The sequence below is a fragment of the Bufo bufo genome, chromosome 2 (assembly GCF_905171765.1).
Source record: "Bufo bufo chromosome 2, aBufBuf1.1, whole genome shotgun sequence".
Lineage (NCBI taxonomy): Eukaryota > Metazoa > Chordata > Amphibia > Anura > Bufonidae > Bufo > Bufo bufo.
Genome location: NC_053390.1, coordinates 308,116,847 through 308,139,628, shown reverse-complemented (window position 1 = coordinate 308,139,628; position 22,782 = coordinate 308,116,847). Strand labels below are relative to the sequence as shown.

The following is a 22,782-nucleotide window of genomic DNA, read 5'->3' as shown; positions in this document are numbered from 1 at the left end:
CATTGACTTGAATGGGTCCGTGAACCGTTGTCTGTCAAAAAAAAAAGACAGGTCATATTTTTTTGACGGACAGGAAACACGGATCACGGCCGCGGATGAACAATGGTGCATTTTCCGAGTTTTCAACGGACCCATTGAAAGTCAATGGGTCCGCAGAAAATGACGGAAAACGGAACAACGTCCACGGATGCACACAACGGTCGTGTGCATGAGGCCTAAAGAACAGGCTGCGATTTTTCCAGAAAGCAAAGACGATACGTGAAAAACGCCGCTCACCCTTTAAATGAATGGTCAGGATTCAGTCCAGATGCTGTGTGTTCACTACACATCACACGCGGACGGAAAATTCGCTTGTGTGAAAGAGCCCTTCAATAACACATGCACACCTGACTGAGACACATGTATGGGGGGGAAGGGGAAGGGGTGTCAGGACAGGAGGAATAACATTTGGCCAACAGCTGTCTAAGGTGTATGTGATGGTCAAAGCTCTCAGTCTGGAGTCCAAGGCAGAAGACATAATTGTGCTGCTTCTGCGTTTAGCAGGTTTTTTGATGCAGTTCTGGTTAGCACTCATTATTCACTGCTAAATGCTGGACTGCAACCGGACTTGCAGCCTTAGGGCTCATGCAACTGGTCCGCATACAACGGGTCCGCAATTCACGGGCACTGGCCGTGTGCACCCCGCATCACGGATGCGGACCCATTCACTTGAATGGGTCCGCTATCCGGGAGATGCAGTGCGGATGCGGAATGGAAGCACTACGGAGTGCTTCCGTGGTGTTTCTGTTCGTGCCTCACCACCGCAAAAAAATAGAACATGTTCTATTTTTTACGGTGAGGACGGATCGAGACCCATTCAAGTTGCAGTCCCCAATGCACGAAACGGACGCACAAAGGCCGTATGCATGAGGCCTTAAAGGGATTCCCTAACCTGGGCCTTTTCGCAGCTTACCAAGCAAAGTACTGTACATTGTACAGCTGCTGTGCTTAGTATCACACTCCGCTCATTCACGTCTATGGGGCTGACCTGCTCCTAGGCCATGTGAGCGATGGTCATGACAAAGCTGAGAGCTCCAGGTCCAGGTCCTTCTTGAACATCTCAATGGTGGGGTCCCAGGTGTAAGTCTTCAGTTCACAACATCTTTAGGCCCCTTTCAGACGAGCAAATTTTCCACGCGGGTGCAATGGTGATGCGAAGGCATTGAACCCGCACTGAATCCGGACCTATTCATTTCAATGGGGCAGTGTACATGAGCGTTGTTTTTCATGCATCACTTATGCGTTGCGTAAAAATAGCAGCATGTTCTATAGGCCTAATGCACACGACCGTCTTTTTTGCGGTCAGCAAAACGGATTTCCATTGTTCCGTGACCATTTTTTCTTCCGTGGGTCTTCCTTGATTTTTGGAGGATCCACGGACATGAAAAGTGCAAAAAAAAAACAAAGTCAAGTTTGCATTGAAAATGATAGGAAAAACGGACACGGATCACGGACGACTATCTTGTGGGCATCCGTGATTTTTCACGGACCCATTGACTTGAATGGGTCCGTGAACCGTTGTCCGTGAAAAAAATAGGACAGGTCATATTTTTTTCACGGACTGGAAAAACGGATCATGGACGCGGAAGCCAAACGGTGCATTTTCCGATTTTTCCACGGACCCATTAAAAGTCAATGGGTCCGCGAAAAAAAAAAAGGAAAACGGAACAACGGCCGCGGATGCACACAACGGTCGTGTGCATGAGGCCATAGTCTGCGTTTTTCACACAACGCTGGCCCCATAGAAGTGAATGGGGCAGCGTGAAGAACGTATCGCATCCGCGGATGCGCATTTCACCCACCCAATAAAAACGGAACAACTGAACGTGATCGCAGACAAAGCTGAATGAACTTGCTTGTGAAATCGCGCATTTTTCACTGAACGCATCCGGATCTAATCCGCTCACGCTTGTCTGCAAGGGGCCTTAGTATGTGGCTGTTACCCTTACACAGAATTACCCACACTGATACACTGTAACAATCTGCAGCTGTGTGAAGGTGGCACTAAGGTCGGAGTTTCCGCCTGGCTGACACCCTGAGATGCGAGCTTTTCCCAGTGTCCGCTATCACACAGGATGGTTGGCTGTATAGGACAGACACATTTTAGGAAAAACTTGTACAGGACTGCGATAAGCAGGAGCGGCCGGGCCCCTGACATGTCTGTTTCAGTAAATACTTGTATTATTTTTTCTTGTAGCTCTGCAATGTGACGTTCTTCTGCTATTCCTCCTGGAAAATTATAAATAGGATTACACGTGGGCGTTACCTTTCCCTTTATCAAAAGGGGTATGCTCATCTATGTATGCTGGCCACCAGGCATACCGCTAGATTCTAACCGGTTCTGACAATCTATCCCTTCCGCACAGCAATGTATTGGGGGGGTACTGTAGTTCTCTGCACAGTGGGTGGCTGGGGGATCGAAAATTAGTGAAGGAGCGACAGCGCTTGCCGAGGGCTACGCTGTTGGGCCGTGGTGATCAGGCATATGACCTGTATCCCATAAACGCCTTTCATAGAAAAATACACATTTATGTTACAAAGGCATTTTCCGGCACTATCCTAAAGTGTGATGCTGACACCCGGGGTCCTTTCATCCGGGAGGCTTCCTGCCCACGAAAAAAGGCGCCAGTTTAAGCTTGACTTCGAGCCATCATCTTAGGGTGCAACGTGAACAGGGGTGGTGAACGCATTCAGATGGAGATGCGATCAGCCGAAAAACGCACATCTGTCGTCTGAGCGGAGGACACGTTTATATGTGGCAGCGATCGAGAGTTAAAGGGGTTGTCCAGGACTAGATGGCAGCTTTCTTCCAGTGCCACACCTGTCCACAGGTTGTGTGCGGTATTACAGCTCATCCCCGTTCACTTCAATGGAGAAGACAGGTTTTGGTATAAAGCCGCCATCTTTTTCTATACCTGAACAACCCCTTTACCTCCCTACGTGAAGCCGGCCTCATAGGATTATTTTAGGCTAGGTTCCGTTCACACCAGGATTTCTGCTTCTCAATCCTGACACAATACAAATGGAGTATTATACATCCCCTTCACATGCAGTGGGGAAGAAAAAAAAACTGCGCAGAATGGCGATTTTATAATCCACAGCGTGCTCATTATTAAAAAGCCGCAGATTAGCCGCTACTCCACAAATGACATTTCAGCCTTGGATTTCTACCACAGATTATTTGAGTGAGAGAAAAAAATAAATACACAATGTGTTAACCACTAACCAGGGGTTAGAAAACTACAACTCCCAGCATGCACACTTGCTCAGCTTTTCTCAGAACTCCCACAGAAGAGAATGTGGCATGCTGGGAATCGTAGTTTCACAACAGCTGGAGTGGGGCAGGTTGCTGAACTGTCCTGAATGTGGAGCCCTACCCTTACAAACCTCCAAAAACCGCAGGGTGCGGGGAACTCCCGCCCTACTAAGGCAATCCGGGGAAATACCGCAGAAAAGTAGTATACATTAGGCCTATGAAGAGACACGGGCGAGGCCACCCAGGGGTTAACCGCCCGCCGCCACCTCGTCAGCTGAATTTGTGCACAGCAAAGTGAACGGCACTGACTGGTAAAGGACTCGTTCACACGGCACCACAACAGGCGCACGTGGAGGAAGACAACACACACGTAGAGCGCCGTGCGCCACAAGTACACACGAGCACGCCGCGCTCTCACCTGGTCTCCCGGCCCGCTGCTCAGCTCCTCTCCCCGGGCAGCTCCGCGGCCATGGTGCCCTGCTACGGCGTAACAGTCCGTGCCCAGCGGTGTTATGGAGCCGTGTTGTTGTGCGTGGACGGGATGAGACTGGGAGGGGGTGGTTGCCAGGATCGCTCCACAGAGGCCCACAGATTGGTGCAGCAACAGGAAGGGAGGGACGTGTGGGCAGAGAATGCTGGGAGCTGGGCACCAGGGACTGACGAGGGAGGCCGCCGTGACAGCGCGAATGGCGGCTCGTCACTCTGCCTGGGAGGTGTGAACTGTCGCCTAGGGAAATGCCAGCCCTGGAGCCGGGCAGTCGCTAGGGCATAACGTGTGTTGTAGACGGTGTAGCAGTGCCCCTCAGCACCAGGACTACCACCCTGCAATCCCCGGAGTGGCACAAGGCATTCAGGAGCCTTAGCATTTTTACTATTCCAGTGCCATAGCTGAGGGCTAAGTATTTAGTGGCACCATTTATTTTACCACATCGTATTCAAAAACTGGGAATAAAATAAAAATAATAATTTTGCCCTGTTTTTTCTGTTTGTTTTATGATGTTCACCGCACTGTAGAGATGTGTGGTTCAGTGCGACTACAGCGATGCCAAACGTAGGTAGCTTTTCTTACGCTTTACTAGAAAAAAATGGAGGAAAAAAAGTACTTTGTGTCGCCATATTCTGCCTTCTGTAACAATTTTATAGTTCCACGAGCAGAGGGCTTGTTTTTTGCAGGACGAGCGTTTATTGGTAACGTTTTGGGGAACATAATCGCTTTTTTATTAAACTTCTTTACAGGGAGGGGAGTTGAACAATAAATATAAAAGTTATGCCCAATAAATATTTCATAGTTTAATATTTTTGACATGGCGATTAGGGATGAGCGAATTTCATATTTTCAAGTTTGTGTTTCGGTATTTACTGAATTGCGTTATGGATTCCGTTACCACGGACCGTAACGCAATTCCATAACGGAATGCCTTTAGAGGCATTCCGTTATTCATTCCATCATAATAGAAGTCTATGGGCCTGTATAACGGATCAGTCCGGTTTGCGTTATGCTGGAGTCCTCTCCTGCATAGCGTAAACCGGACGGATCCGTTATGCAGCCCATAGACTTCTATTATGACGGTATGAATAACGGAATGCCTCTAAAGGCATTCCGTTATGGAATTGCGTTACGGTCCGTGGTAACGGAATCCATAACGCAATTCAGTAAATACCGAAACACAAACTTGAAAATATGAAATTCGCTCATCCCTAATGGCGATACCAATTGTGTTTATTTTTAAATTTTTTATCTGTGCCATTGGGAAAGGGTGGTAACTTGAATTTTAACATTTTTAATACTTTTTTTTTTACATTTTTAAAAACAATTCGGATCTGTCTTGACTTACATTGAAAAGTCAATGGGGGAACGGATCCATTTTCAATTGCACCATATTGTGTCAGTGAAAAACGGATCCGTCCCCATTGACTTACATTGTAAGTCAGGACAGACCCGTGTGGCTCCGCATCGTCAGGCGGATATCAAAACGCTGCAAGCTGCGTTTTGGTGTCCGCCTCAAAAGCGGAACGGAGACCAAATGCAGCCAAACTGATGCATTCTGAACGGATCCTTATCCATTCAGAATGCATTGGGGCTGAGCTGATCCGTTGCAGGGCTCGAACGTTGCGGAACAAATCCGGACCCATTCTTTCTCTATGGGGCCGGAAAAGATGCGGACAGCACACAGTGTGCTGTTCGCATCCTCATTTCCGGAGCGCGCCCCCGATCTTCCGGTCCGCGGCTCCCGAAAAAAATATTGCATGTTCTATTCTTGTCCGCAATTGCGGAGAAGAAGAGGCAGTTCTATGGGGGTGCCGGCCGGGTGTATTGCGGATCCGCAATGCACTACTGACCTATGAATGGACCCTTATCCCACAACTCTTTTTAATCACGTATGTGGAGGACTTTTTTTTCCCTGTTTCTGTGGCCAATGCAAAGTGACTGGGGAAGAATGATCACTACCACAGTCATTCCTCCCTCATTCACTTGTATTGATTATCGGCAGCACATTCCTGATTACACAGGGAGATGTGCTGATGATAATTGGGAATCTATTAATCTGATTAAAGATGCAAATCAGCGACAAATGGGTGATTGCCCGTTTATCAGCTGATTGGTGACATGGTTATATGGACACTTGTTCGCAGTAATTGGCCTGAAAATTGTGCAGTGTAATAGGGGGTTAAAGCTTCATTCACACGTCAGTATTTGGTCAGTGATTTCCATCAGTGATTGTGAGCCAAAACCAAGATTGGAGCCGCCACAGACATAAGATAGAAGGCAAAGACCTGCTCCTGTTCTGTGTTTCGAGCCGCACCTGGTTTTGGCTGAAAATGACTCGTAGAAATCACTGACCGAACACTGACAGTGTAATTGAGGCATAGGCAACATTTCCTTCCATCCTGCCTCCTAATAATAAATTAGCACTTTCCTTATGGTTTTGGTTAGCGTGGGCTTTTTTCCCTTTTATTTGTATTTTATTATTTTTATCGTTTTTTAAACTTTTTTATAAATATATTTTCCCGCATATATGTCCCCCAAGAGGTGTTTTTTATTTTTCTCTTTTTTTCCTTTTTATTGGTATTTTATTACATTTTCTAGTTCATTTTTTAAAATAATTCTTAAAATATATTTTTGCCACATAATGGGGCACATTTACAATGACCGACGTTTTCAAACTAGTGTTTCTTCCCTCTCGCGCTACCAGAGCATTATCCTAACTTATGACGAGGCATGCGCCATGGCAAAAATTTGGCTACTCCTCTGGCAGCAAAAACTAGTTTTTAACCAACATGTACACCTGTTTCCAAGCGTTCATTTGCCAAGGCCGACTCTGGCCCCAGCACTTTTCCCTCCAGGCGCACGGACTTCCTTAGATTGGCCTAATGTATGATGAGGAGCAGCGCAGGGGGAGATCTTAGACTGGCTTAAAAAGGCGGTCTTAGTAAATCACCCCCCATGAGCTCTTCTTCTGAATGTTGGGCAGGCTCCACAAAGCACACTTGCATTCCCATTTCCTTTACATTTATGTACCAAGGGAAATGCAATAAAACGAGTGCAAAGGGAAAGTAGAGCAACCAACCACATGGTCAGTAACAAAGGGTCTGGCTCTATCCCACCCCCTCGTCTTCGCACACAGCTGTTGCAGTTCTATTGAATTTCTATAAAAGGGGAGGGGGAGTTGGGGACAGTTCTACAACTAATATGTGGTACAGTGTGTGATGGCTCCTCCGACGCTGGTCATGATCCTTTGATGTCTGAATCTGTAAAATCTTGCGACCACATTCAGCTTCCCAGAAATGAGAGTACGTGCCACCTGTGACTACCCACTTCTCTATGCCATACGACACAGGAAAAAAGGGTGACAAGTTGTTTGCCCTGATGTGACTGTGTTAATGTTAGTTGTCTACATCCAATCAAAGGCAGGAAGATGACAAAGAAAATGACTGTGGCTGGCGCATACGCGGGAAGACTGTGCTAACACTGGGGCTGATACTGACCATACACATTAGATCAGATTCGGCCAGTTTCACCAGTTTGAATGAAGACCTAACATGCATGGTTGCCTCCAAATGGAAGATGTCGAGGAGGGATGGGAATGAGGCATATCGGATTTCAGCATGTTTAACCCTTTGTTGTGGTGAGAGTGCCTGGAAGTGGATCACAAGCCCACGGTGCAGATATATAGAGTATGGCCGCATTCACACGCGTGTATCGTGCCTCTAGAATACACACAGATTCTGACTGATATCCCATCAGTGCTGAATCAGTAATCCGGATTTAGGCCTCTTGCACACGACCGTATGGCTTTTTCAGTAATTTGCGGTCCGCAAAAAAACGGACCTGCAAAAAATGCGGATGACGTCCGTGTGCATTCAGTTTTTTTGCGGAATGGAACAGCTGGCCCCTGATAGAACAGTACTATCCTTGTCCGTTATGCGGACAATAATAGGACATGTTCTATCTTTGAACATAACAGAAAAACAAAAATACTTTTTTTTGCGGATCAATTGAAATGAATGGTTCCGTATACGAACTGTATACCAAACACAAAAAACGGAATGGAAAAAAAACGTTTGTGTGCAAGAGGCCTTATATGCATATTCCTTCCTTCCTGCATTTTGTATGCATTTCCATAGACTATAATGTGCGTATTTGGGAGCAAATACTCACAAAACTAGGGACTTGCATGCTCGGATTTCAAATACTGACGGAAATTATATGTCCATATGAATAGCCCTATACATTCACATGCAGCAGCGGATTCCGGAACAGAAAATCGGAGCCATGCACAGCTTGCTAATATGCTCGTGTGAAAGAGGCCAAAGTGGTAAAAAGGGCTTGAAAAAGAAATAGACATCGAAGCACAGCAGCAACAGTTCTAGTGCGGGCGAGAAAATATATACATGGCTGAACTGGATGGCATAATAATTACCGGCATATATTCTGCTAAATAATAGAAAAACGGGGGAATTTATCAGTATCAGGGTCCATTCACACGTCCGTGTGTGTTTTGCGGACCGCACATTGCCGGCATTCTCATAAATAATGCCTTTTCTTATCCGCAATTGCGGACAAGAATAGGACATGTTCTATTTTTTCGGGATCGGAATTGAGGACCCTGAAGTGCGGATCCGCAATTCCGGATCCGGGCAGCACATCGTGCTGCCCCATAGAAATGAATGGGTCTACGAAATTGCGGACGTGTGAATGGACCCTCAGAGTGAGGGCTCACACTGATTTTTGCTAGAGTTTTTCTGCATTTTTAGTGGCATTTTTTTATATTTTTTTGCTGTAAAATTAGCTGAAAGTTAGCTGAAGGTCTATGGGAAATATGAAACACAGGACAAAAAAAGGAGAAGGATTTTTTTTGCTCCTGGCGTTTTGTTAGGTGGAGTTTTTTGTCTTTCTTTGTATTAAAAAACGCTGCATGCTGTAGCTCTTAGGCCCCTTTCACACGGGCGAGTTTTCCACGCAGGTGCAATGCGTGACGTGAACGCATTGCACCCGCACTGAATCCTGAACCATTCAATGGGGCTGTGCACATGAGCGGTGATTTTCACTTGTGCGTTGCGTGAAAATCGCAGCATGTTCTATATTCTGCGTTTTTCACGCAACCCAGGACTCATAGAAGTGAATGGGGCTGCGTGAAAAGTGCTATGCGATTTTCACGAATTCTTGCTAAGGAGACCCTATCTTCATTCAGCAGGAACTGCGCTGACGTCAGCGCAGGTCCTTTTACAGGTCCTGCAAGAAGAAGATAGAAAACGATAACAGCTGCTCGATCAAGTGGATGAGGTGAGTAATTTTTTTATTATTTTTTAACTTCAGGGGACATTGTACTATGCATTCTGTATTAAGAATGCTATTATTTTCCATTATAACCATGTTATAATGGAAAATAATAAAATGTACAGAACACCGAACCCGAACTTCAGTGAAGAAGTCCGGGTTAGGGTCTAGGTACCACATTCAGTTTTTTATCACGCACGTGCAAAACGCATTAAAACACTTTGCACTCGCGCGGAAAAAACTGAACGCAACTCAATCGCAGACAAAACGGACTTAAATTGCGTGCGCACTCGCGTGGGTTTCCCGCAATGCATCTGGACCTTTTCCGCGACGCCCGTGTGAAAGGGGGCCTTAGTGTTTTTTCAGGCATTTTTATATCATCTCTATAGGGAAGAAACACCATGATGAAAACAATGGTGGGCAAACAAACAGTGGCCCAGGTTTACCAATCCTAAAGATGGAGTAAGATTAGACAGACTGTCTAGTCCTGCACCGGGTTTATCACAGGGGCTCAGGCTGGATGATAAATCTGGTGCAGGGACAGAAACCTTTCTCTGACTCTATACCAACTAGTGGTTGCCTTAGTTTGAGACAGATTTTAAAATTTTGCTGCATCTTGGGCTCTGCCCTCTTAAGGCTGCATTCACACGTCCGTGGTGTGTTGCGGACCCGCAAATTGCGGGTCCGCAACACACCAGCCCGGCATCCCCATAGAAATGCCTATTCTTGTCCGCAAGCTGCGGACAAGAATAGGACATGCTCTATCTTTTTGCGGAGCTGCGGACCCAAAGATCGGGGATGCGCACCGCAAATACGGATGCGGACAGCACACTGTGTGCTGTCCGCATCCATTCTGTCCCCATAGAGAATGAATGGGTCCGCACCCGTTCCGCAAAATTGCGGAACGGATGCGGACCCATTTTGCGGACGTGTAAATGGAGCCTTACTGTGAAGCCTCAACCCATTCAACTCCACCCTATGCTACAGTTTTTACAGCCCAAAAAACGCCAGTGTATGTAGGGACCCTTATGCCTGTTTTTTCCTGCAAAAAGTCACAAATAATGGTGTATGCTACATTTGCACAAAAATTTGCAACTTTTCCTGACGCTCACCAGTTTGGTGCAGTTCTCTCCAACAAACTTTTTTTTTTGGACTGGCCGATGTCAGAAACACATTCAGTTGTGTTTTGTTAAGGGTAACAATGCTGGGCTAGTTACAGGTCAGTGAGCAATGATAAAGGATGCCGCGCTCAACTAACTGTTTTTCAGGCTGTACCGATTGTGAAAATTCCAACTAAGGCTTTCTTCACTTCATTTTATGGCCTCTGTGTAATATGTAAGTCGGGAAAATCTCCCGAACCATCCATTAAATGAATGCCTCTGACAAATGCAATACAGTGGCATTTGTCACCCATAGAGTTCCATTGTAAAAGTGCATTTATGTTTAACTTAGGCCTCATGCACACGACCGTAATTTGTTTCCGTGTTCATTCCGTTTTTTTTGCAGATAGGATGCGGACCCATTAATTTCAATGGGTCCACAAAAAACGCGGACAGCACACCGTGTGCTGTCCGCATCGGTATGTCCATTCCGTTGCTCCGCAAAAAAAATAGTGCATGTCCTATTTTTTTCTAGTTTGCAGACAAGGATAGGCATTATTACAATGGATCCGCAAAAAAAAAAAGGATGCCATACGAAACGTCATCCGTTTTTTTTTTGCGAACCGCAAAACACATACGGTCGTGTGCATGTAGCCTTACACTTTTATGTTGGATGCGGTTATGTGGAATAATTAAAAAACAAAGTTAGGCCTGGTTCACACCTCAGTTATTTGATCAGTTATTTCCATCAGTTATTGTGAGCCAATACCAGGTGAGGGTCAAAAACACAGAACAGGTGCAGATCTTTCCCTTATACCATATCTCAGAATAGGCTTCACTACTGGTTTTGACTCACAATAAGGCCTCTTTCACACTACCGTATGGCTATTTCAGTGTTTTGCGGTCCGTTTTTTCACGGATCCGTTGTTTCATTTTTTTGTTTCTGTTGTGTTTCTGTTTCCGTTCCATTTTTCCGTATGGCATATACAGTATACAGTAATTACATAGAAAAAATTGGGCTGGGCATAACATTTTCAATAGATGGTTCAGCAAAAACGGAACGTATACGGAAGACATACGGATGCATTTTGCGTTTTTTTTGCGGACCCATTGACTTGAATGGAGCCACGGAACGTGATTTGCGGGGAATAATAGGACATGTTCTTTCAACGGAACGGAAATACGGAAACGGAATGCATATGGAGTACATTCCGTTTTTTTTGTGGAACCATTGAAATGAATGGTTCCGTATACGGAACGCAAAAGACGGCCCGCAAAACGGGGGGGAAAAACGGTAGTGTGAAAGAGGCCTAACTGGTGGAAATTATTGACAAAATAACTGATGTGTGAACTAGGCCTTACTTATAAAATGAAAGAAATGCGTAGGTGAATCAGCACCCTGAACACATTGAATATATAGATTATAAATCGCACTAATGCTATATGACCTATGTAAATGAATATGAAGCACTTAGGAAATATTTTACTCAAAATCATTTGTGCCCATCCGCCCCTACAAGGCGACTTCTCATCAATAGGAACCTACACCAAAATGGTTCACCTCTCCTTGAGTCTAGGTCTCTGAAATAATTCAGGAAAAGTTGGATACAGTTATATTCTGCTCTAATTAAAAACAGCCTTGGACAGATGGGTGCATAACAAAAAATGGAGGCAGACACACCCCAAATTTACAATGCAAAACACAGTTAATCAGCACATCCTCTAAAACGAAACAAATGCCATGGTGGATGGTCAAATTGACTTTGAATCCAGAGGGCCTTTGAATCCAGAAAAAAAAAAGAAGTCTGGTTTGAGAGCTGTACTTATACAAGCAGACAAACAACGCGAGTTTTTGAGCGTTCGCGTGTTTGATTTCCAGTGTGTGTTTGTATTACATGTGTGACTTTAGATTACGTGACTTCAGATTCAGGGACTTTAGGAGGGGAGTACTTTAAGTTAGATTTGTATCACTGCACTATATTGTATTTTTCTTGTGTAATCCCCATTAGTATGTGAGTCACTGTGGGTAGAAATACATTTTCAATAGATGGTTCCGCAAAAACGGAACGGATACGGAAGACATACGGATGCATTTCCCAACTGGTTCAGGACCCGACTAGAGGGACGGCCATACTGGACTTAGTATTAACTAATAGACCTGACAGAACAACAGATGTGCAGGTTGGGGGACACCTGGGAAATAGTGACCATAAAGTAATAACCTTCCAATTGTCATTCAAAAGAGTGTTTCTTCAGGAAGGAACGAACAAAAAAACTAAACTTCAAAAAAGCAATAGGCCTAACTAACTGGGACAAAGTCCTCAAAAATAAAAAAATACAGCCACAAACAGGGATATTTTTTAAAAGCATCCTAAAATCTAATTGTGAGAGGTACATACCTTATGGGAATTAAAGGTTAAGAAAAAAAACTATGTTATTAGAACTGTAAAGAAAGCAATAAATGACAAAAAGAAAGCATTTAAATCACTAAAACAGGAGGGTAGTGAGGAAGCACTGAAAAACTAAAAGGAAAAAAATTGAATATGTAAAAAACAAATAAAAGCAGCAAAACTAGAGACCGAGAGATTAATTGCCAAAGAGAGCAAAACTAACCCTAAATTTTCTTCAATTATATAAATGGTAAAAAGTATAAATCTGAAGGTGTTGACCCTTTACAGAGTAATGAGGGGGAAGTTGTAGAGAGCGATGAGGAGAAAGCAAAGCTTATAAATATTTTTTTTCTCCACTGTATTCACTGAGGAAAATAAACTTAAAGCGTCTTAAAAATATTAAAATAGAAAAATCGTCAGGACCAGATGGCATACACCCCCGTATCTTAAGAGAATTAAATAATGTCATAGCCAGACCCTTATTTCTGATATTTAAGGACTCTATACTGACAGGGAGTGTTCCACAGGATTGGCGCATAGGAAATGTGGTGCCAATACTCAAAAAGGGTCCAAAAACAGAGCCCAAAAACTATAGGCCGGTAAGTTTAACATCTGTCGTGGGTAAACTGTTTGAAGGTTTTCTTAGTTTCTATCTTGGAGTACCTCAATAAAAAATAAGCAAATAACGCCATATCAGCATGTCTTCATGAGGGATCATATTCCTGGATCAGATTCCTTAATCAGTTTCTATGAGGAGGTAAGTTCTAGACTTGACAGCGGCGAATCAATGGATGTCGTATATCTGGACTTCTCCAAAGCATTTGACACTGTACCACATGAAAGGTTAGTATATAAAATGAGAATGCTTGGACTGGGGGAAAATGTCTGTATGTGGGTAAGTAACTGGCTCAGTGATAGAAAACAGGGTGGTTATTAACGGTACACACTCAGATTGGGTCACTGCCACTAGCGGAGTACCTCAGGGGTCAGTATTGGGCCCTATTCTCTTCAATATATTTATTAATGATCTTGTAGAAGGCTTGCACAGTAAAATATAAATTTTTACAGATGACACTTAACAGTGTAAAGTAATTAACACGGAAGAGGACAATATACAGCTACAGATGGATCTGGATAGATTGGAGGCTTGGGCAGAGAAGTGGCAGATAAGGTTTAACACTGACAAATGTAAGGTTATGCACATGGGAAGGAATAATGCAAATCACCCGTACATACTAAATGGTAAAACACTGGGTAACACTGACATGGAAAAGGACCTAGGAATTTTAGTGAACAGCAAACTAAACTGTAGAAACCAGTGTCAGGCAGCTGCTGCCAAGGCCAATAAGATAATGGGTTGCATCAAAAGGGGCATAGATGCCCGTGATGAGAACATAGTCCTACCACTTTACAAATCACTGGTCAGACCACACATTGAGTACTGTGTACAGTTCTGGGCTCCTGTGAACAAGGCAGACATAGCAGAGCTGGAGAGGGTTCAGAGGAGGGTAACTAAAGTAATAACTGGAATGCGAGGACTACAGTATCCTGAAAGATTATCAAAATTGGGGTTATTCACTTTAGAAAAAAGACGACTGAGGGGAGATCTAATTGTTATGTATAAATACACTGCTCAAAAAAATAAAGGGAACACAAAAATAACATCCTAAATCTGAATTAATTAAATATTCTTCTGAAATACTTTGTTCTTTACATAGTTGAATGTGCTGACAACAAAATCACACAAAAATAAAAAAATGGAAATCAAATTTTTCAACCCATGGAGGTCTGGATTTGGAGTCACACTCAAAATTAAAGTGGAAAAACACACTACAGGTTGATCCAACTTTGATGTAATGTCCTTAAAACAAGTCAAAATGAGGCTCAGTAGTGTGTGTGGCCTCCACGTGCCTGTATGACCTCCCTACAACGCCTGTGCATGCTCCTGATGAGGTGGCGGACGGTCTCCGGAGGGATCTCCTCCCAGACCTGGACTAAAGCATCTTCCAACTCCTGGACAGTCTGTGGTGCAACGTGACGTTGGTGGATAGAGCGAGACATGATGTCCCAGATGTGCTCAATTCAATTCAGGTCTGGGGAACGGGCGGGCCAGTCCATAGCATCAATGCCTTCGTCTTGCAGGAACTGCTGACACACTCTAGCCACATGAGGGCTAGCATTGTCTTGCATTAGGAGGAACCCAGGGCCAACCGCACCAGCATATGGTCTCACAAGGGGTCTGAGGATCTCATCTCGGTACCTAATGGCAGTCAGGCTACCTCTGGCGAGCACATGGAGGGCTGTGCGACCCTCCAAAGAAATGCCACCCCACACCATTACTGACCCAATGCCAAACCGGTCATGCTGGAGGATGTTGCAGGCAGCAGAACGTTCTCCACGGCGTCTCCAGACTCTGTCACGTCTGTCACATGTGCTCAGTGTGAACCTGCTTTCATCTGTGAAGAGCACAGGGCGCCAGTGGCGAATTTACCAATCTTGGTGTTCTCTGGCAAATGCCAAACATCCTGCATGGTGTTGGGCTGTCAGCACAACCCCCACTTGTGGACATCGGGCCCTCATATCACCCTCATGGAGTCTGTTTCTGACCGTTTGAGCAGACACATGCACATTTGTGGCCTGCTGGAGGTCATTTTGCAGGGCTCTGGCAGTGTTCCTCCTTGCACAAAGGCGGAGGTAGCGGTCCTGCTGCTGGGTTGTTGGCCTCCTCCACGTCTCCTGATGTACTGGCCTGTCTCCTGGTAGCGCCTCCATGCTCTGGAGACTACACTGACAGACACAGCAAACCTTCTTGCCACAGCTCGCATTGATGTGCCATCCTGGATAAGCTGCACTCCCTGAGCCACTTGTGTGGGTTGTAGACTCCGTCTCATGCTACCACTAGAGTAAAAGCACTGCCAGCATTCAAAAGTGACCAAAACATCAGCCAGGAAGCATAGGAACTGAGAAGTGGTCTGTGGTCACCACCTGCAGAACCACTCCTTTATTGGGGGTGTCTTGCTAATTGCCTATAATTTCCACCTGTTGTCTATCCCATTTGCACAACAGCCTGTGAAATTGATTGTCACTCAGTGTTGCTTCCTGAGTGGACAGTTTGATTTCACAGAAGTGTGATTGACTTGGAGTTACATTGTGTTGTTTAAGTGTTCCCTTTATTTTTTTGAGCAGTGTATATCAGGGGACAGTACAGAGATCTCTCCCATCATCTATTTATCCCCAGGACTGTGACTGTGACGAGGGGACATCCTCTGCGTCTGGAGGAAAGAAGGTTTGTACACAAACATAGAAAAGGATTCTTTACGGTAAGAGCAGTAAGACTATGGAACTCTCTGCCTGAGGAGTTGGTGATGGTGCCTTCAGTAAAAGAGTTCAAGAGGGGCCTGGATGTATTTCTGGAGCGTAATAATATTACAGGCTATAGCTACTAGAGAGGGGTCGTTGATACAGGGAGTTATTCTGATTGGAGTCGGGAAGGAATTTTTCACCCCTTAAGTGGAGAAAATTGGCTTCTACCTCACAGGGTTTTTTGCCTTCCTCTGGATCAACTTGCAGGATAACAGGCCGAACTGGATGGACAGATGTCTTTTTTCAGCCTTATAAACTATGTTACTATGTATTTGCAAAGTACAGTATATAGTGAATATTGCATTAGTAACATTTATAATCCATATATTTAATGCTGATGTACTGTATCCTCTGTTGTTACTGTTGTATATAATAGTGCAATATACTACACTATTGCAGATATTTTTTTCCTATGCTAATGCATGGGACACTCTTTTGTTCTCCATTTAACTGGTGAAAGCATTTGATGTACACGCTAAACATGTTCATTGGGTTACTGTTGTGTCCTGTTGGCCTCTGTCGGGCTAGTAGTGTAACCCAATGGATTATAAAGACCAGTTTACATCAGTCAATACGGAAGACAATTATCGGTTGTGAACTGTTCTTTTCTGATAATAGCTTGCTCATTAAAGGAGATGAAAGCTCTGATCTGCTGCCCAGAAATGAAGATTTTGGTGTACACGTTAGCTATGCTTTCACGCAATGAACAATCGTTTGCTCATTCTTCGAGTGATCTACACCTTCAGACAAAACAATTATTGAGAAGGACATTCCGAGGAACCCTTCTTCCCAATAATTGCCCAGATCACTGGCCTGTGTAAAGGAGCTTTTAATACTGATACAAAATACTGACCAAATATGGACCATGTGAAAGTGGCCTGTTGAGAGAGAAAAACCTTTATGTAAAATCGAGGCACAGTATCAGTTCATAGCACGCTATAGATGTTGTATTACAGATCCTTACAGCAGAATACACGTGCCATTTGAAAACCATAGGAAAATACAGGAGGAAATGTATCCAAACAACATATTGTATCGCCAGTCACGTGACTGCATAGTCACTCCAGCTGCTGTGAAACTACAACTCCCAGCATGCATACTTAATTTGGCTGTTCTTGTAATTCACACAGAAGTGAAAGTAGTTTTAGAACAGCTAGAGTGTCGGAGGTTGCTGATCCCTGGTACTGTATATGATTAAATGGCAACAATTCTAATTGTCTAATTACAAAACTTTTTTTTCAAACCAGCTTTAGAAGAGTGATGAAAAAGATTGAAAATCCAAAAGATTTTCTTGCTTTTAGATCACTAGAAAATAAGACAGAAAAAAAGACACAAACAATAGAAATGAGCAGGATAGAAAAGCCATGGTGGGGGAGGGTTCCTCACTGCCTGGATCAATAGCAGCAGATGGTGTTGGCTGGGAATTGGGTTGTTAAGGGGAAGAAAAGACAAAGGGGTTCAGAAACTGGACACTTTAGCTGATCATTATTTAGTTAATTCTCTGTTTATCTACCATCATGAGGGTCCTCACACACATGAATTTTGTCAGTTTTTTTCCAGTTAACCCCTTAACATGTACGGTGCACTGATTGGGCGGATGCAGGAGCTGCGCCCGCCAGATCCGCGGCAGGGATCCGGCAGTCACTGACAGCCGGACACCTGCTGTATGCGCCGGCATCGGTGAAATCATAGCTGCCGGCGCATTAAACCCTGCACGGCCGCGGTCAGCGCTGACCACGGCACGTGCCATGTCCGTGCAGGGAGGAAGCAGCCATCAGGTCCCCGCGCTGCTGTGACGGGGACCCGATGGCAGAGAAGGCAGCTCGATACCTTTCTTAGGCATCGTGGCTGCCTTCCGGGAGAGCCTGTGAGATCCAGCCCCCTGCCAATGCATCACAATACAGAAGTCACCTTACATAAAAAAAAGTGTAATTGCAAGCGATCAAAAAGTCATACGCACCCCAAAATAGTGCCAATCAAACCGTCATCTCATCCCGCAAAAATGATACCTTATCTAAGACAATCGCCCAAAAACTGAAAAAACTATGGCTCTCAGACTATGGATTTTTTTTTGTTTAAGAAATGATATCATTGTTTAAAACGTACATAAATAAAGAAAGTATACATATTAGGTATTGCCACGTCCGTAATGACCTGCTCTATAAAAATATCACATGACCTAATCCCTCAGGTGAACACCGTAAAAAAAAAAAACGTGTAAAAAAAAAAGCTATTTTTGTCACCTTACATCACAAAAAGTGTAATACCAAAGGGATCAAAAAGTCATACGCACCCAATCAAATAGTACCAATCAAACCGTCATCTCATCCCACAAAAAATGAGACCCTACCTAAGACAATTGCCCAAAAATAAATAAAACTAGAGCTCTCAGAATAGGGAGACACTGAAACATGATTTTTTTTTAAATAAAAAAATGCTGTTATTGTCTAAAACATAAATAAATAAAAAAGTATACTTATTAGGTATCACCGCGTCCGTAACAACCTGCTCTATAAAAATACCACATGATCCGACCTGTCAGATGAACATAGTAAATAACATAAAACAAAAACTGTGCCAAAACAGCTATTTTTTGTTATCTTGCCTGACAAAAAGTGTAATATAGAGCAACCAAAAATTATATGTACCCTAAAATAGTATCAACAAAACTGCCACCTTATCCCGTAGTTTCCAAAATTGGGTCATGTTTTGGAGTTTCTACTTTACGGGTGCATCAGAGGGTCTTCAAATGTGACATGGCAGCTTAAAATTATCCCAATGAAATCTGCCTTCCAAAAACCATATGGCGTTCCTTTCCTTCTGCGCTGTGTGCCCGTACAGCAGTTTACAACTACAGAATCAGGGCAATAAATATTGAGTTTTGTTTGGCTGTTAACCTTTGCTTTGTTCGTGGAATTTTTTTTATTAAAATTAAAAATCTGCCAAAAAAGTGAAATTCAGAAATTTCATCTCCATTTTCCATTAATTCTTGTGGAATACCTAAAGGGTTAACAAAGTTTGTAAAAATCAGTTTAGAATACCTTGAGGGGTGTAGTTTCTAAAATGGGGTCGCTTTTTTGGAGTTTCCACTCTAGGGGTGCATCAAATGTGACATGGCTGCTTAAAATTATCCCAGTGAAATCTGCTTTCCAAAAACCATATGGCGTTCTTTTCCTTCTGCGCAATGCTGTGTGCTCGTATTGGCTGTTAACCCTTGCTTTGTTAGTGGAAAAAAAAATATTAAAATGGAAAATCTGCCAAAAAAGGGAAATTCTGAAATTTCAACTCCATTTTCCATTAATTCTTGTGGAACAAAGTTTGTAAAAATAAGTTTTGAATACCTTGAGGGGTGTAGTTTCTAAAATAGGGTCATTTTTGGGTGGTTTCTATTAGGTAAGCCTCACAAAGTGACTTCAGACCTGAACTGGTCCTCAAAAAGTGGGTTTTGGAAATTTTCCTGAATATTTTGAGATTTACTTCTAAACTTCTAAGCCTTCTAACGTCCCCAAAAAATAAAATGGCATTCACAAAATGATCCAAACCTAAAGTAGACATATGAGGAATGTAAAGTAGTAACTATTTTTGGAGTTATTACTATTTACACTGCCTGTCCAAAAAAAGCCTTTAGCTTTGGTTATGGTACGCATTTGCTGTGGCATTGTTTCGATAAGCTTCTGCAATATCACAAGATTTATCTCCATCCAGTGTTGCATTAATCTTTCACCAAGATCTTGCATTGATGATGGTAGAGTCTGACTGCTGCGCAAAGCCTTCTCCAGCACATCCCAAAGATTCTCAATGGGATTAAGTTCTGGACTCTGTGGTGGCCAATCCATGTGTGAAAATGATGTCTCATGCTCCCTGAACCACTCTATCACAATTTGAGCCCGATGAATCCTGGCATTGTCATCTTGGAATATGCCCGTGCCATCAGGGAAGAAAAAATCCACTGATGGAATAACCTGGTCATTCAGTATGTTCAGGTAGTCAGCTGACCTAATTCTTGTAGCACATACTGTTGCTAAACCTAGACCTGACCAACTGAAGCAACCCCAGGTCATAGCACTGCCCCCACAGGCTTGCACAGTAAGCACTAGGCATGATGGGTTCACATCACTTCATCTGCCTCTCTTCTTACCCTGATGCGCCCATCACTTTGGAACAGGGTAAATCTGGACTCATTAGACCACATGACCTTCTTCCATTGCTCCAGAGTCCAATCTTTATGCTCCCTAGCAAATTGAAGCCTTTTTTTTCTGGTTTGCCTCACTGATTAGTGGTTTTCTTATGGCTAAACAGCTGTCCAGTCCCAATCCCTTGAGTTCAGTTCGCATTGTGCGTGTGGAAATGCTCTTACTTTTACTATTAAACATAGCCCTGAGTTCTAATGTTGCTATTCTTTGATTTGATTTCCCCAAACGTTTAAGTGATCGCCGATCACCATCATTCAGGATTTTTTTCCCGACACATTTCTTACTCAAATATGATGGGTCCCCACTATCCTTCCAGTTTTTCCTTAGATGTTTTCTCTGCTTGATGCATGCCAATTATTTGACCCTTCTCAAACAGACTAACATCTTTTCCACGACCACGAGATGTGTCTTTCGACATGGTTGTTTAAGAAATGAGAAGCAACTCATTGCACCAGTTTGTCATGCCCCACTCTGACGATGTGCGGAGGTCGGCCAGGATTGCAGCACGAGTTTAGTGTTTGTTTTGGAGTCGTGCTGGATCCGCCCCTCATCAGGTGCACTGGGTGGAGTCATTAGTTTAAATAGCTCATCAGCCCAGTGTCCTGAGCGGATTATACTCATCATTGTGGTCTTGGAAGCTAGGAAGGAAGGTTGGCTGTCTGCTCCAGCTCAGGAAGATAAGTGTTATTTCAAGTTGGTTGTTTTGTGTCATCTTCCCATCCAGGTTCTGTGCGAGCAGGCTGCTCCTATTTCCCACTTCACCATCTCAGGGAATTCAGGGTTTTGTCAGCCCAGGCACGGGGACACCTCATACCTACCTTTAAGGTCTGTAGGTGGACTGAGCAGTAAAGAGGGAAAGAGGTCAGGGATTTGCTAGGAGGTGACCCTTCCCCCGTCTCTCGCCCAGAGCCTGGTTGGCGCGTTATCTGTTAAACTGAGTGCATGCCCGCCGTGACATTATAATCCGCCACACTGTGACTGCCATCACTCAGCGCTTTTGTGATGGCGTAAATTGATGCACTGAGTGACCGCATGCAGGGTTTATCCCTAGAGGTTGCTGATCTGCGTAGTTCAGTCACACAGTGTCAGAGGTTTCTGGCATCAGGTACAGGTCAAATTGGTGGGGAGCCTAAAGTCACTCTTCCCGAGAGATTTACAGGGGGTACGGATGATTTTTTCCGCTTTAAAGAGTCATGCAAATTGTACTTTCGACTGCGTCCATTTTCGTCAGGTAATGAAGATCAGAGGGTTGGTATCATCATGTCTTTGCTTAAAGGGGACGCGCAATCCTGGGCTTTTTCTCTGCCGCCCGGTTCTCTGGCTCTCCGGTCGGTGGAGGAATTTTTCCAAGCCCTAAAATTGATTCACGATGACCCAGATCGGGTCTCGATGGCAGAATCAAAATTGCGTAACTTACTACAGGGTAAACATACTGCAGAGGGTTACTGCACAGAGTTTAGGAGGTGGGCTACTGAGTCGGGGTGGAACGACCCCGCGTTACGTAGTCAGTTTTGTCAGGGGTTATCTGAAAGGTTGAAGGATGCCCTGGCTTTTCATGAGTATCCGGATACTTTAGAGAATGCTATGTCTTTGGCTATACGGTTGGATAGACGTATCAGAGAGAGGTGTAAGGGTCCCTCCGTGCAGGGCATCCCTCCTGCGTGTGGTTTTGTTTCTCCTACTGCCCAGGGTGATATTACTTATAACTCTGGGGTAGGGGAGGAACCCATGCAGTTAGGTCAGATATCTTGCCATTCTGATAGTAGAGACTTTAGAAAAGTGCACAATCGATGTTACTTTTGTGGAAAGAAGGGTCATTTTATTTTTTCTTGTCCTTATGTTAAATCACAGGTGGAAGAGAAAAATAAAAAAACTTCCCTCACACTTGGTTGTATGAATGGTGTGGTTGAGCAGACAGGTATGCAAGCTCCCTGCAGTTCCCGTTTTCTCCTTTCAGCTATGGTGGCGCTAGAGTCAAAAAATGTGTTTGTTGATGTATTCCTTGATTGTGGTGCTGGGGTAAACCTAATTGACTTTCTTTTTCTTCAAGGCCTGGGACTAAGTACTTGAAAGGTAGAGAACGAGATTCGTGTTTTTGCAATTGATTCTTCCCCTCTTTCTCAAAGGAGTCTCACTCACATTGTTCATGGTATTCACTTAAGGGTGGGTGATTCACATGCTGAAATTATTTCTTGTTTTGTCATGAAGGATTTGCCAGCTCCTATAGTTTTGGGGTTGCCATGGTTGACTAGACATAACCCAATTATAGACTGGCAAGCGAAACAAATCATTGGTTGGAGCGAGTTTTGTTCGGATAATTGTCTTGGCACATCTATCTCTGGTGTGTCCATTACGGCTTTACCTCAGTATCTCTCGGATTTTGCGGATGTCTTTTCGGAGGGTGGGGCTCAAGAATTGCCCCCTCATTGAGACTATGATTGTCCAGTTAATCTCATTCCTGGCGCTAAGTTGCCAAAGTCTCGGCTTTACAACCTCTCTCAACCCGAAAGAGAGGTCATGCGAAAGTATGTCGCCGAGAGTTTGGCAAAGGGTCATATTAGACCATCTAAGTCTCCAGTGGCAGTAGGTTTGTTCTTTGTGAAGAAAAAAGATGGATCACTGAGACCGTGTTTGGATTTCCGGGAACTGAACTGTATTACAG

At 44.0% G+C, this 22,782-nt stretch overlaps 1 protein-coding gene across 3 annotated transcripts in view; it reads right to left on the bottom strand.

Annotated features, from left to right (window-relative positions):
- LOC120989050 (twisted gastrulation protein homolog 1-A-like) overlaps positions 1-22,782 on the bottom strand; it is a 92,271-nt gene that overhangs the window by 31,483 nt on the left and 38,006 nt on the right. Inside the window, exon 1 of one of the 3 annotated variants that reach the window (XM_040416902.1) lies at positions 3,714-3,857. The exons of the other annotated variants lie outside the window; for them this stretch is intronic. The gene's annotated coding sequence lies outside the window, so the exon portion shown is untranslated. Of the gene's footprint in view, positions 1-3,713; positions 3,858-22,782 lie in introns of those variants that run through there. 3 annotated transcript variants of the gene reach the window in all.